Source organism: Symsagittifera roscoffensis, chromosome 9 (genome assembly GCF_963678635.1).
Source record: "Symsagittifera roscoffensis chromosome 9, txSymRosc1.1, whole genome shotgun sequence".
NCBI classification, from domain to species: Eukaryota; Metazoa; Xenacoelomorpha; order Acoela; family Convolutidae; genus Symsagittifera; species Symsagittifera roscoffensis.
In genome coordinates, this window is record NC_087070.1 from 50,927,961 (window position 1) to 50,941,601 (window position 13,641).

A 13,641-nucleotide genomic window follows, 5' to 3' on the forward strand; every position below is an offset into this window, starting at 1 on the left:
ATCAAGAACCGTTTTTCATCCAATTGCACTTGAATTATTTAAAAAAAAGACGGAACCGCCAGTTATAAATGCACCACCCTGCAATCACAAAATTCTACAAGTCGAAGTTTATTAGACCTAGCATTGAATAGTTGACAGTGAATCCTAAATTTTATGACAAACAGTTCATAAACATTCATTATATTCAGTGAAACTACTGCTTTAAATGAAGCTACATCAGTGTTTATCTCCAATGCCTGAGTTCTTCCATCGTTCAGATATCAGATCAATTTAAAAGATTATCCCGCTTATCATAATGTCATGCTCTGACAAAATAGTAATTCTTTGATAAGTTTTCTTCTTCAAGCTCTTTTGATTCAATTAAGCCCCTCTCAGAAGCTTTAACCTTTCTTCTTTCGTTCAGCACACCTATTTTTAGAAAAATTTAGGGCTTAAGAAAGAAATAAATTAGACAGGCCTATCGGGGATAGGACGTCACAAAACAATAAAAAGCAATCAAGTTAGATTGCCCGGCAAATTTACTCAATCACTTTGAGTGGTTTTAAAACCAATCGATCGGAACGAATTTTAGATTTTATTTATAGCAATTTCCAAAAAATTACTTCTACACTTCTCAGTCACACACAGACTACAGTAAGTTTCATTTCGTAGTTTAAAAATTAGACTTAAATCGAAAAAAAAAAACAAAAGCCCCCCCCCCCCCGCCACCACCCCCCTAAATGATGAAAAATTGAAATAGAAATTCTTATTTCAAAATTGGACTGAGTTTACTTTGAAATGCAGCGCTGATATCCCGAGCATTAAATGAAGCTAGAAAGTGCAAGAGTTCAAGGGCAATCAAAACTGCATCTGGTATGAAATTTTTGCGCAGAAAAGGGCAAAAATAGAGTAAAGAGCCAGTTTAAGGCGCAATAAAAGTGATAATAAAAGTGCTTCATCTTTACCAGTTCATTTTAATAACTTCCATTTCTCACCAAGGGGTGTAACCAAAAAGACCTTTCGCCCTTTTCTTTGGCAGAATGCACAGGTTTAAGTTCTCATCCTTTATGAACTTTTTTGCTTTTTATCACTAGCTCATGAAAAACAAAAAATTTTCTATTGCTGAATTATAGTATATTCATTGGATAATTTGGAATTTCGAACAATTTGTCAATCGAGACATGTTAAGGGTATAAACATATAATGAAGATACTAACGTACCAGTTAGTATTAACAAAAAAAGGTTGACACTTTTCAATATAGAGTGCTGACTTTCCAAACGATACGCACAAAGCTCGAAGTTTGAAAGGCGCATTTTACAAATTGGGTTGACTTAAGACAAAAAATGATGAGACAAATCTTTCCTAATTTTTGGAAATTGTTTTGATGCTATTTGTTTTTGCAAAGACTGAGCTCAAAATTTTACCCCAAAAAACGGGTCATTTTTAGATCTTTAAGTAAAAAATAACGCCAAAACCACCGAGTCATGACCGAAAAAATTATATCAACCTGAGCTTCTTACGCATTCCAACAATCTTTAGGAAAAATTTAACTTCAAAAAAATTGCACACAACGTTTAAAAATAAACTTTAAACTAGAGTTGGTGTTTTTTTGTTGTAAAATTGTTATTTTCTTTCTAGAGTAGCATCAAACGAATTTGCGATATTATTATGCACGACTCTAGGAACCCTATGTTTGAAAAGCAGCAGATATCGGTAAACCGACAGTAAGAGACACAATTGGTAAGTAACGTAATCGACGGCAAAAAATATCTTTTTTAATTTAGATTTTAGAAAACATGATGTAAAACTTCTGCGGCTGTAAGATTCTGCTCCAATGGTTTTGTCATACCTCCTTGTATGAGCGTGACTATACTGAATCCGAACGGATCGTTAAACGTAGTCTTTATGTGAGTTTGATAAAAACAACTGTTTTTCAGAAACATAAATTAGCGTCTGAGTCTTGCTCATGGACTTAAATCGACATGCCGCCGTATCAAGGTCAACTGACCAACCAATTTATATAAATATGTTTAATCAAATTAATAAATAATAACAATGATGAGTTTATTGATCCGTACCGGATGACACTCCCCCTTCTCGGGATATTTAAGAGTTTCAAATTTTGAGTTTTATAGTCCCTTGAGGACTGTTTGTGCATTTTCTCCCTCTTTTCTATTGTACGCTATTTCTTTGTTTCCTCTACTTCTTGGTTGTTTTTATCATCTTCTGCCTTCTCGTTTTCCTCTTGCATTGCATTATTGTTTGTGTTGTTGTCCGCTTCATTGCTGCTAATCTTATTTTCGATATATAAGATAACCGTTTTGTTCGGGCTTTCATCTGATGAGATGAGGTCGACAACCTCGTCCGTTTGTATTCCCTTGTTTTTCGGACTGATTGCCTCCAGAAAATTTATACACGCCTGATACTCGGGTGATTTGTCCGTGAATCCCATTTCCTGAATGAGCGATTTGAGGCTTGGCTTCGTTTCCGAGTTGATCACATCTGGTGGCGAATCAAGGTTGAATTTCAGCGGCTTTTTGTGAGTGTTTGGTTCTTCGATAGAATTTATTGGGATGGAGTCCCCAAAAAATTTTGCCAAGGTTGAGTGACGTCGGGGAGTGGAGCGTCCTGATGATGCCTTGTCTGCTGAAGTTGAAGTTGTTGCTGGCGGTGTTTACTTTTGGTTGATTCTTTTTGGCGATGGTTCGGCCGCTTCTGAATTTGACGACCTGTTGCTCTCCGTGTCACTATGGCTGATAGTTTTCTTGGTTGGGGTCTCAGTTTTCGTGCTCCTCTCCAATGAGGATAGACTCATTCATCGCGGTTTGTCACACGGACGTCCACCTGTTCTCTTCGCCATTGGTTTGCCCGACCTTTTGGTTGGGCTGGATTTTTTGTTGCTCTGCTCCTGTATCGCTTTTTGTTCCTTTCTTGACAATTTTTTTGGTCAGCCCTGTTTGTTCATCCTCTCGGAACATAATATGTTGAGGCGCCGTCGGGTCTTTGATGTCTAAAAAACTAAGACAAGGTCCACATCTGCTTGCGGATTTGTATGCTCCTTAGTCGCTTAACCGTGATGGTCGGATTTTAATGTTTGGATCATTCTTTCTACCACCACTATGGCTCTATGATCCTCTACCGGTGCGACAAGTAACTTAAAATGATTTGTGGTACAAAATTTGGAATTTTTTGGCCCTAAATATCTGTGCTTGGTCTTATCTTAACCGACGGGGTACTCCGTTGTTTTAAACAGATCGTTGCATAAATTTTACGGTGACATCCGCCGTAGTATTTCAAACAACTTTTGCTGTTGGAAATTTCGACCATTTGTTTATAGCAACTAATGAGTAGGCGTCCTAATTTATTTCATCGGGGAGGGGCCCTGCAAAATCTAACTGTACCTCCGCATTTGATTCTACAACCGAATCCATTTGGAATGAGTGATTTTCCCTATAATTGGTTTGAGGGTTTTACCTTGCTCGGTAGAGTGTTTGCAACTTTTCGCCATCTGGACAATTGATCGGTGTATTTGTGGAAACCACACGTTGTGGCATAAGCCTACCATGGCGGCCGACAATGGATGTGTCAGGTGCAGACTGTCTAATATCGTTTGACGTAGTGTGTTGGGATAATGATGCATTCGTCAATCAGCAGACATTCTTCCCGCACGTGCAGTCTGTTGCGAACATTAAACCAGTATTGTCCGTAGTCGGATTTTATCGCGTCCCAATCTCGCTTTTTCACAAAGGTGCTAAGCGGTCTGAGGTTCCTGTTTTTTTTCGTAGCTGCGGCGATAAATTTTACTCCCAGGACCTTCTGTAGTCTCTTCCGGAACAGTGATGTATCTTCTTCTGTTTCTGTCATCATTGTTTACGGTTGCTACTTTTCCTTCTGTAATTTCGTGGTGGCTAGCTTCCAGTTGTGTGGCCTTGGGTTGTGTTCTTGTCATGATTGGCTGTTATTCATTCGGAGCATATTCCTCCTGGCTTGCGATGTTGTAGTTTATCGGGATATTTTAGAGTTTCAAGTTTTGAGTTTTCTAGTCCCTTGAGGACTGTTTGTGCATTTTCTCCCTCTTTTCTATTGTTCGCTATTTCTTTGTTTCCTCCTATTCTTGGTTGTTTTTATCATCTTCTGCCTTCTCGTTTTCCTCTTGCATTGCATTATTGTTTGTGTTGTTGTCCACTTCATTGTTGCTAATCTTATTTTCGATATATAAGATAACCGTTTTGTTCGGGCTTTCATCTGATGAGATGAGGTCGACAACCTCGTCCGTTTGTTTCCCCTTGTTTTTTGGACTGCTTGCCTCCAGAAAATTCATACACGCCTGATACTCGGGTGATTTGTCCGTGAAGCCCATTTCCTGAATGACCGATTTGAGGCTTGGCTTCGTCGGCGAGTTCATCTCATCTGGTGGCGAATCAAGGTTGAATTTCAGCGGCTTTTTGTGTGTTTGGTTCTTCGATAGAGTTTATTGGGATGGGGTCCCCAAAAAATTTGGCCAAAGGTTGAGTGACGTCGGGGAGTGGAGCGTCCTGATGATGCCTTGTCTGCTGAAGTTGAAGTTGTTGCTGGCGGTGTTTACTTTTGGTTGATTCTTTTTGGCGATGGTTCGGCCGCTTCTGAATTTGACGACCTGTTGCTCTCCGTGTCACTATGGCTGATAGTTTTCTTGGTTGGGGTCTCAGTTTTCGTGCTCCTCTCCAATGAGGATAGACTCATTCATCGCGGTTTGTCACACGGACGTCCACCTGTTCTCTTCGCCATTGGTTTGCCCGACCTTTTGGTTGGGCTGGATTTTTTGTTGCTCTGCTCCTGTATCGCTTTTTGTTCCTTTCTTGACAATTTTTTTGGTCAGCCCTGTTTGTTCATCCTCTCGGAACATAATATGTTGAGGCGCCGTCGGGTCTTTGATGTCTAAAAAACTAAGACAAGGTCCACATCTGCTTGCGGATTTGTATGCTCCTTAGTCGCTTAACCGTGATGGTCGGATTTTAATGTTTGGATCATTCTTTCTACCACCACTATGGCTCTATGATCCTCTACCGGTGCGAAAAGTAACTTAAAATGATTTGTGGTACAAAATTTGGAATTTTTTGGCCCTAAATATCTGTGCTTGGTCTTATCTTAACCGACGGGGTACTCCGTTGTTTTAAACAGATCGTTGCATAAATTTTACGGTGACATCCGCCGTAGTATTTAAAACAACTTTTGCTGTTGGAAATTTCGACCATTTGTTTATAGCAACTAATGAGTAGGCGTCCTAATTTAATTCATCGGGGAGGGGCCCGGCAAAATCTAACTGTACCTCCGCATTTGATTCTACAACCGAATCAATTTGGTATGAGTGATTTTTCCCTTTTATTGGTTTGAGGGTTTTACCTTGCTCGGTAGAGTGTTTGCAATTTTTCGCTATCTGGACAATTGATCGGTGTATTTGTGGAAATAACACGTTCTGGCATAAACCTAACATGGCGGCCGACACTGGATGTGTCAGGTGCAGACTGTCTAATATCGTTTGACGTAGTGTGTTGGGATAATGATGCATTCGTCAATCAGCAGACATTCTTCCCGCACGTGCAGTCTGTTGCGAACATTAAACCAGTATTGTCCGTAGTCGGATTTTATCGCGTCCCAATCTCGCTTTTTCACAAAGGTGCTAAGCGGTCTGAGGTTCCTGTTTTTTTCGTAGCTGCGGCGATAAATTTTACTCCCAGGACCTTCTGTAGTCTCTTCCGGAACAGTGATGTATCTTCTTCTGTTTCTGTCATCATTGTTTACGGTTGCTACTTTTCCTTCTGTAATTTCGTGGTGGCTAGCTTCCAGTTGTGTGGCCTTGGGTTGTGTTCGTGTCATGATTGGCTGTTATTCATTCGGAGCATATTCCTCCTGGCTTGCGATGTTGTAGTTTATCGGGATATTTTAGAGTTTCAAGTTTTGAGTTTTCTAGTCCCTTGAGGACTGTTTGTGCATTTTCTCCCTCTTTTCTATTGTTCGCTATTTCTCCACTTCTTGGTTGTTTTTATCACCTTCTGCCTTCTCGTTTTACTCTTGCATTGCATTATTGTTTGTGTTGTTGTCCACTTCATTGTTGCTAATCTTATTTTCGATATATAAGATAACCGTTTTGTTCGGGCTTTCATCTGATGAGATGAGGTCGACAACCTCGTCCGTTTATTTCCCCTTGTTTTTTGGACTGCTTGCCTCCAGAAAATTCATACACGCCTGATACTCGGGTGATTTGTCCGTGAAGCCCATTTCCTGAATGACCGATTTGAGGCTTGGCTTCGTCGGCGAGTTCATCTCATCTGGTGGCGAATCAAGGTTGAATTTCAGCGGCTTTTTGTGTGTTTGGTTCTTCGATAGAGTTTATTGGGATGGGGTCCCCAAAAAATTTGGCCAAAGGTTGAGTGACGTTGGCGAGTGGAGCGTCCTGATGATGCCTTGTCTGCTGAAGTTGAAGTTGTTGCTGGCGGTGTTTTCTTTTGGTTGTTTCTTTTTGGCGATGGATCGGCCGCTTCTGAATTTGACGACCTGTTGCTCTCCGTGTCACTGTGGCTGATAGTTTTCTTAATTGGGGTCTCAGTTTTCGTGCTCCTCTCCAATGAGGCTAGACTCATTCGTTGCGGTTTGTCACACGGATATCCACCTGTTCTCTTCCCCATTGGTTTGCCCGGCCTTTTGGTTGGGCTGGATTGTTTGTTGCTCTGCTCCTGTATCGCTGTTTGTTTCTTTCTTGACAATTTTTTTTGATCAGCCCTGTTTGTTCATCCTCTCGGAACATACTATGTTGAGGCGCCGTCGGGTCTTCAATGTCGAAAAAACGAAGACAAGGTCCACATCTGCTTGCGTATTTGTATGCTCCGTAGTCGCTTAACCGTGATGGTCTGCACGGTCAGTAAATTAAAGGATTAGGTAGAAAAGCACCCCCACTTTTTCTTAAGAGTCTAGGTTGTTTTCCGAATGTCTGTACCCATGCTGTATGTGGTGTGTAAGTTAAGATTTTACCGTCGATTGTTTTGTATTTTTGTTGAAATGTTTTGGGCTCTTTTACTTAAGTTGCCACTCGGATTGTTTTTCTTGCTTCTTGTTCTATTCATTTGCTAATGTTTTTGTCGATGGATGTTTGTATTCCTTTATACCTATTGTTTGTTTTATCTATGTTTTTTAACGTTTCGAACCTGGTGTTTGTTTAGATGTCTTGTCAGCTCCCATTGGTTGTTGTTGTAGTTGTTGTCGTTTTTTAATCGAAACTTCATCCTCCGACCACTGTTGTAAGCCGTGCATGGTTTCATCTGGCAGAGGTGGCTTCGTGATGTTTTTCCGATCTAAACATGCGTGTTTTGCATTTTCCCGGATAAGATTATTAGGTGAACTAGTAGTTGCCAGGTTTGATAGGGGAGTATTTGGTTTTCTGCCCAAGTGTGCTTAAAAAGGTGAGATTTTTGTTACGCCATGTGGTGTTATGCGCAATGTTTTCATTATCACGGCCATGTCCGAAAATAATTTGTGTGGTTATTTGTTGGATCTGTTCTCATAACCCCTAGTCGACGTTTTAATGTTTGGATCATTCTTTCTACCACCACTATGGCTCTATGATCCTCTATTGGTGCGAAAAGTAACTTAATATGATTTGTGTTACAAAAAAGTTGGAATTTTTTGGCCCTAAATTTCTGTGTTGGTCTTATATTAACCGACGGGGTACTCCGTTGTTTTAAACATATCGTTGCATAAATTTTATGGTGACATCCGCCGTAGTATTTGAAACAACTTTTGCTGTTGGAAATGTCGACCATTTGTTTACAGCAACTAATGAGTAGGCGTCCTAATTTATTTCATCGGGGAGGGGCCCTGCAAAATCTAACTGTACCTCCGCATTTGATTCTACAACCGAATCCATTTGGAATGAGTGATTTTCCCTATAATTGGTTTGAGGGTTTTACCTTGCTCGGTAGAGTGTTTGCAACTTTTCGCCATCTGGAAAATTGATCGGTGTATTTGTGGAAATCACACGTTCTGGCATAAACCTAGCATGGCGGCCGACACTGGATGTGTCAGGTGCAGACTGTCTAATATCGTTTGACGTAGTGTGTTGGGATAATGATGCATTCGTCAATCAGCAGACATTCGTCCCGCACGTGCAGTCTGTTGCGAACATTAAACCAGTATTGTCCGTAGTCGGATTTTATCGCGTCCCAATCTCGCTTTTTCACAAAGGTGCTAAGCGGTCTGAGGTTCCTGTTTTTTTTCGTAGCTGCGGCGATAAATTTTACTCCCAGGACCTTCTGTAGTCTCTTCCGGAACAGTGATGTATCTTCTTCTGTTTCTGTCATCATTGTTTACGGTTGCTACTTTTCCTTCTGTAATTTCGTGGTGGCTAGCTTCCAGTTGTGTGGCCTTGGGTTGTGTTCGTGTCATGATTGGCTGTTATTCATTCGGAGCATATTCCTCCTGGCTTGCGATGTTGTAGTTTATCGGGATATTTTAGAGTTTCAAGTTTTGAGTTTTCTAGTCCCTTGAGGACTGTTTGTGCATTTTCTCCCTCTTTTCTATTGTACGCTATTTCTCCACTTCTTGGTTGTTTTTATCACCTTCTGCCTTCTCGTTTTCCTCTTGCATTGCATTATTGTTTGTGTTGTTGTCCTCTTCATTGTTGCTAATCTTATTTTCGATATATAAGATAACCGTTTTGTTCGGGCTTTCATCTGATGAGATGAGGTCGACAACCTCGTCCGTTTGTTTCCCCTTGTTTTTTGGACTGCTTGCCTCCAGAAAATTCATACACGCCTGATACTCGGGTGATTTGTCCGTGAAGCCCATTTCCTGAATGACCGATTTGAGGCTTGGCTTCGTCGGCGAGTTCATCTCATCTGGTGGCGAATCAAGGTTGAATTTCAGCGGCTTTTTGTGTGTTTGGTTCTTCGATAGAGTTTATTGGGATGGGGTCCCCAAAAAATTTGGCCAAAGGTTGAGTGACGTTGGCGAGTGGAGCGTCCTGATGATGCCTTGTCTGCTGAAGTTGAAGTTGTTGCTGGCGGTGTTTTCTTTTGGTTGTTTCTTTTTGGCGATGGATCGGCCGCTTCTGAATTTGACGACCTGTTGCTCTCCGTGTCACTGTGGCTGATAGTTTTCTTAATTGGGGTCTCAGTTTTCGTGCTCCTCTCCAATGAGGCTAGACTCATTCGTCGCGGTTTGTCACACGGATATCCACCTGTTCTCTTCCCCATTGGTTTGCCCGGCCTTTTGGTTGGGCTGGATTGTTTGTTGCTCTGCTCCTGTATCGCTGTTTGTTTCTTTCTTGACAATTTTTTTGATCAGCCCTGTTTGTTCATCCTCTCGGAACATAATATGTTGAGGCGCCGTCGGGTCTTCAATGTCGAAAAAACGAAGATAAGGTCCACATCTACTTGCGTATTTGTATGCTCCGTAGTCGCTTAACCGTGATGGTCTGCACGGTCAGTAAATTAAAGGATTAGGTAAAAAAGCAACCCCACTTTTTCTTAAGAGTCTAGGTTGTTTTCCGAATGTCTGTACCCATGCTGTATGTGGTGTGTAAGTTAAGATTTTACCGTCGATTGTTTTGTATTTTTGTTGAAATGTTTTGGGCTCTTTTACTTAAGTTGCCACTCGGATTGTTTTTCTTGCTTCTTGTTCTATTCATTTGCTAATGTTTTTGTCGATGGATGTTTGTATTCCTTTATACCTATTGTTTGTTTTATCTATGTTTTTTAACGTTTCGAACCTGGTGTTTGTTTAGATGTCTTGTCAGCTCCCATTGGTTGTTGTTGTAGTTGTTGTCGTTTTTTAATCGAAACTTCATCCTCCGACCACTGTTGTAAGCCGTGCATGGTTTCATCTGGCAGAGGTGGCTTCGTGATGTTTTTCCGATCTAAACATGCGTGTTTTGCATTTTCCCGGATAAGATTATTAGGTGAACTAGTAGTTGCCAGGTTTGATAGGGGAGTATTTGGTTTTCTGCCCAAGTGTGCTTAAAAAGGTGAGATTTTTGTTACGCCATGTGGTGTTATGCGCAATGTTTTCATTATCACGGCCATGTCCGAAAATAATTTGTGTGGTTATTTGTTGGATCTGTTCTCATAACCCCTAGTCGACGTTTTAATGTTTGGATCATTCTTTCTACCACCACTATGGCTCTATGATCCTCTATTGGTGCGAAAAGTAACTTAATATGATTTGTGTTACAAAAAAGTTGGAATTTTTTGGCCCTAAATTTCTGTGTTGGTCTTATATTAACCGACGGGGTACTCCGTTGTTTTAAACATATCGTTGCATAAATTTTATGGTGACATCCGCCGTAGTATTTGAAACAACTTTTGCTGTTGGAAATTTCGACCATTTGTTTATAGCAACTAATGAGTAGGCGTCCTAATTTATTTCATCGGGGAGGGGCCCTGCAAAATCTAACTGTACCTCCGCATTTGATTCTACAACCGAATCCATTTGGAATGAGTGATTTTCCCTATAATTGGTTTGAGGGTTTTACCTTGCTCGGTAGAGTGTTTGCAACTTTTCGCCATCTGGACAATTGATCGGTGTATTTGTGGAAACCACACGTTGTGGCATAAGCCTACCATGGCGGCCGACAATGGATGTGTCAGGTGCAGACTGTCTAATATCGTTTGATGTAGTGTGTTGGGATAATGATGCATTCGTCAATCAGCAGACATTCGCCCCGCACGTGCAGTCTAATGCAAACATTAAACCAGTATTGTCCGTAGTCGGATTTTATCGCGTCCCAATCTCGCTTTTTCACAAAGGTGCTAAGCGGTCTGAGGTTCCTGTCCTTTTTCGTAGCTGCGGCGATAAATTTTACTCCCAGGACCTTCTGTAGTCTCTTCTGGAACAGTGATGTATCTTCTTCTGTTTCTGTCAACGTTGTTTACGGTTGCTACTTTTCCTTCTGTAATTTCGTGGTGGCTAGCTTCCAGTTGTGTGGCCTCGGGTTGTGTTTTTGTCATGATTGGCTGTTATTCATTCGGAGCACATTCCTCCTGGCTTGCGATGTTGTAGTTTATCGGGATATTTTAGAGTTTCAAGTTTTGAGTTTTCTAGTCCCTTGAGGACTGTTTGTGCATTTTCTCCCTCTTTTCTATTGTTCGCTATTTCTTTGTTTCCTCCTATTCTTGGTTGTTTTTATTATCTTCTGCCTTCTCGTTTTCCTCTTGCATTGCATTATTGTTTGTGTTGTTGTCCACTTCATTGTTGCTAATCTTATTTTCGATATATAAGATAACCGTTTTGTTCGGGCTTTCATCTGATGAGATGAGGTCGACAACCTCGTCCGTTTGCTTCCCCTTGTTTTTTGGACTGCTTGCCTCCAGAAAATTCATACACGCCTGATATTCGGGTGATTTGTCCCTGAAGCCCATTACCTGAATGAGCGATTTGAGGCTTGGCTTCGTTTCCGAGTTGATCTCATCTGGTGAGGAATCAAGGTTGAATTTCAGCGGCTTTTTGTGTGTGTTTGGTTCTTCGATAGAATTTATTGGGATGGGGTCCCCAAAAAATTTTGCCAAGGCTGAGTGACGTTGGCGAGTGGAGCGTCCTGATGATGCCTTGTCTGCTGAAGTTGAAGTTGTTGCTGGCGGTGTTTCCTTATGGTTGATTCTTTTTGGCGATGGTTCGGCCGCTTCTGAATTTGAATACCTGCTGCTCTCCGTGTCACTATGGCTGATAGTTTTCTTGGTTGGGGTCTCAGTTTTCGTGCTCCTCTCCAATGAGGATAGACTCATTCATCGCGGTTTGTCACACGGACGTCCACCTGTTCTCTTCCCCAATGGTTTGCCCGGCCTTTTGGTTGGGCTGGATTGTTTGTTGCTCTGCTCCTGTATCGCTGTTTGTTCCTTTCTTGGCAATTTTTTTTTGTCAGCCCTGTTTGTTCATCCTCTCGGAACATACTATGTTGAGGCGCCGTCGGGTCTTCGATGTCTAAAAACTGAAGACAAGTTCCACATCTGCTTGCGGATTTGTATGCTCCGTAGTCGCTTAACCGTGATGGTCGGCACGGTCACTAGATTAAAGGATTAGGTACAAAAGTAACCCCACTATTCCTTAAGAGTCTAGGTTGTATTCCGAATGTCTGCACCCATGCTGTATATGGTGTGTAAGTTAAGATTTTCCCGTCAATTGTTTTGTGTTTTTGTTGAATCGTTTTGGGCTTTTTTACTTTAGTTGCCACTCGGATTGTTTTTCTTGCTACTTGTTCTATTCATTTGCTAATGTTTTTGTCGGTGGATGTTTGTATTCCTGTGTACCTATTGTTTGTTTTAGCTCTGAGTTTTAACGTTTCGTACCTGGTGTTTGTTTAGATGTCTTGTCAGCTTCCATTGGTTGTGGTTGTAGTTGTTGTCGTTTTTTAATCGAAACTTCATCCTCCGACCACTGTTGTAAGCCGTACATGGTTTCATCTGGCAGAGGTGGCTTCGTGATGTTTTTCCGATCTAAACTTGCGTGTTTTGCATTTTCCCGGATAAGATTGTTAGGTGAACTAGTAGTTGCCAGGTTTGATAGGGGAGTATTTGGTTTTCTGCCCAAGTGTGCTTCAAAAGGTGAGATTTTTGTTACGCCATGTGGTGTTATGCGCAATGCTTTTATTATCTCGGCCACGTCCGAAAATAATTTTTGTGGTTATTTGTTGGATCTGTTCTCATAACCCCTAGTTGGAATTTTCTGGCCCTAAAGGTCTGTAACAGTGATGTATCTTATTCTGTTTCTGTCATTGTTGTCTGGTTTACGGTTGCTACTTTTCCTTCTGTAATTTCATGGTGGCTAGCTTACAGTTGTGTGGCCTCGGGTTGTGTTCTTGTCATGGTTGGCTGTTATTCATTCGGAGCGCGTTCCTCCTGGCTTGCGATGTGGTCTTGCATCTCCGGCCGTTCCTCACTAACTTCTGTTTGCGTTCCCACCAACACTTTACAGTTGTCTGTTTGTATCGCTTGTGATGTCTTCGTTTTGGGGATGTGTTGTTTGTTTGGTTGTTTTCTCTCTTTGGTAAAGACTTTTGTTGGGAAGTTTTTTTCTGGTGGCCTTGAGGAAAGTAATTCTCTGGCGTCCTTGACTTCTGTTTGTGTTGTTTCTGATGTGGGGGCTATTGCTTTTTTCTTTGTTGGTGGTCGTTTGTGCCACCGAGGATCTGAGAGGCTTTCCTCCCTGTCCGACGTTCCTTGCCAGTCGAGTAGTTTTTCCGCCTTTCGGCCAGGTGGGTTTAGTGGTTTTACTTCGTCATTGATAAATCCGCCTTTGTAATTTGTAATATCCTGTTTTCGGTTCATATTTTGTTGTGTGTGAATGAATTTTACGAAGTTAGTTGAATTGTCGAAAGAACTGTTTTTAGTCAGCGCTGACTGATTTTCGGAGTGATTTGAGCAGAACTGATTTGGGGTTTGTGTTTGCAATTGACCGCTCAAATTTTGAAAGAATGCTCATTTAAGTCAGGTTTTGATGTGATAATTGTTGTCCATTCTTTTCGCGCGCTTTTTGATCAGCTGACACGGTGCCAGATTCTGATTGGCTAACTCATTAAGAATGACGTTGTCAATCGTTTCCAAGTTATTTATGAATGTACTAATCGATGCAACAACAATTTCCTCCTCATCATACTCGCTTGGGGTATTGCCAATCCATCTGGATATTGTGACAT

At 41.3% G+C, this 13,641-nt stretch overlaps 1 protein-coding gene across 2 annotated transcripts in view; it reads left to right on the top strand.

The window, feature by feature from the left end:
* LOC134854625 (acetyl-coenzyme A synthetase, cytoplasmic-like) overlaps positions 1–13,641 on the top strand; it is a 30,068-nt gene continuing 16,427 nt past the window's right edge. The window contains exon 1 of one of the 2 annotated variants that reach the window (XR_010164422.1): positions 1–633. The gene's annotated coding sequence lies outside the window, so the exon portion shown is untranslated. The remainder of the gene's footprint in view (positions 634–13,641) is intronic. The other variant, XM_063870959.1, reaches the window with a different exon arrangement.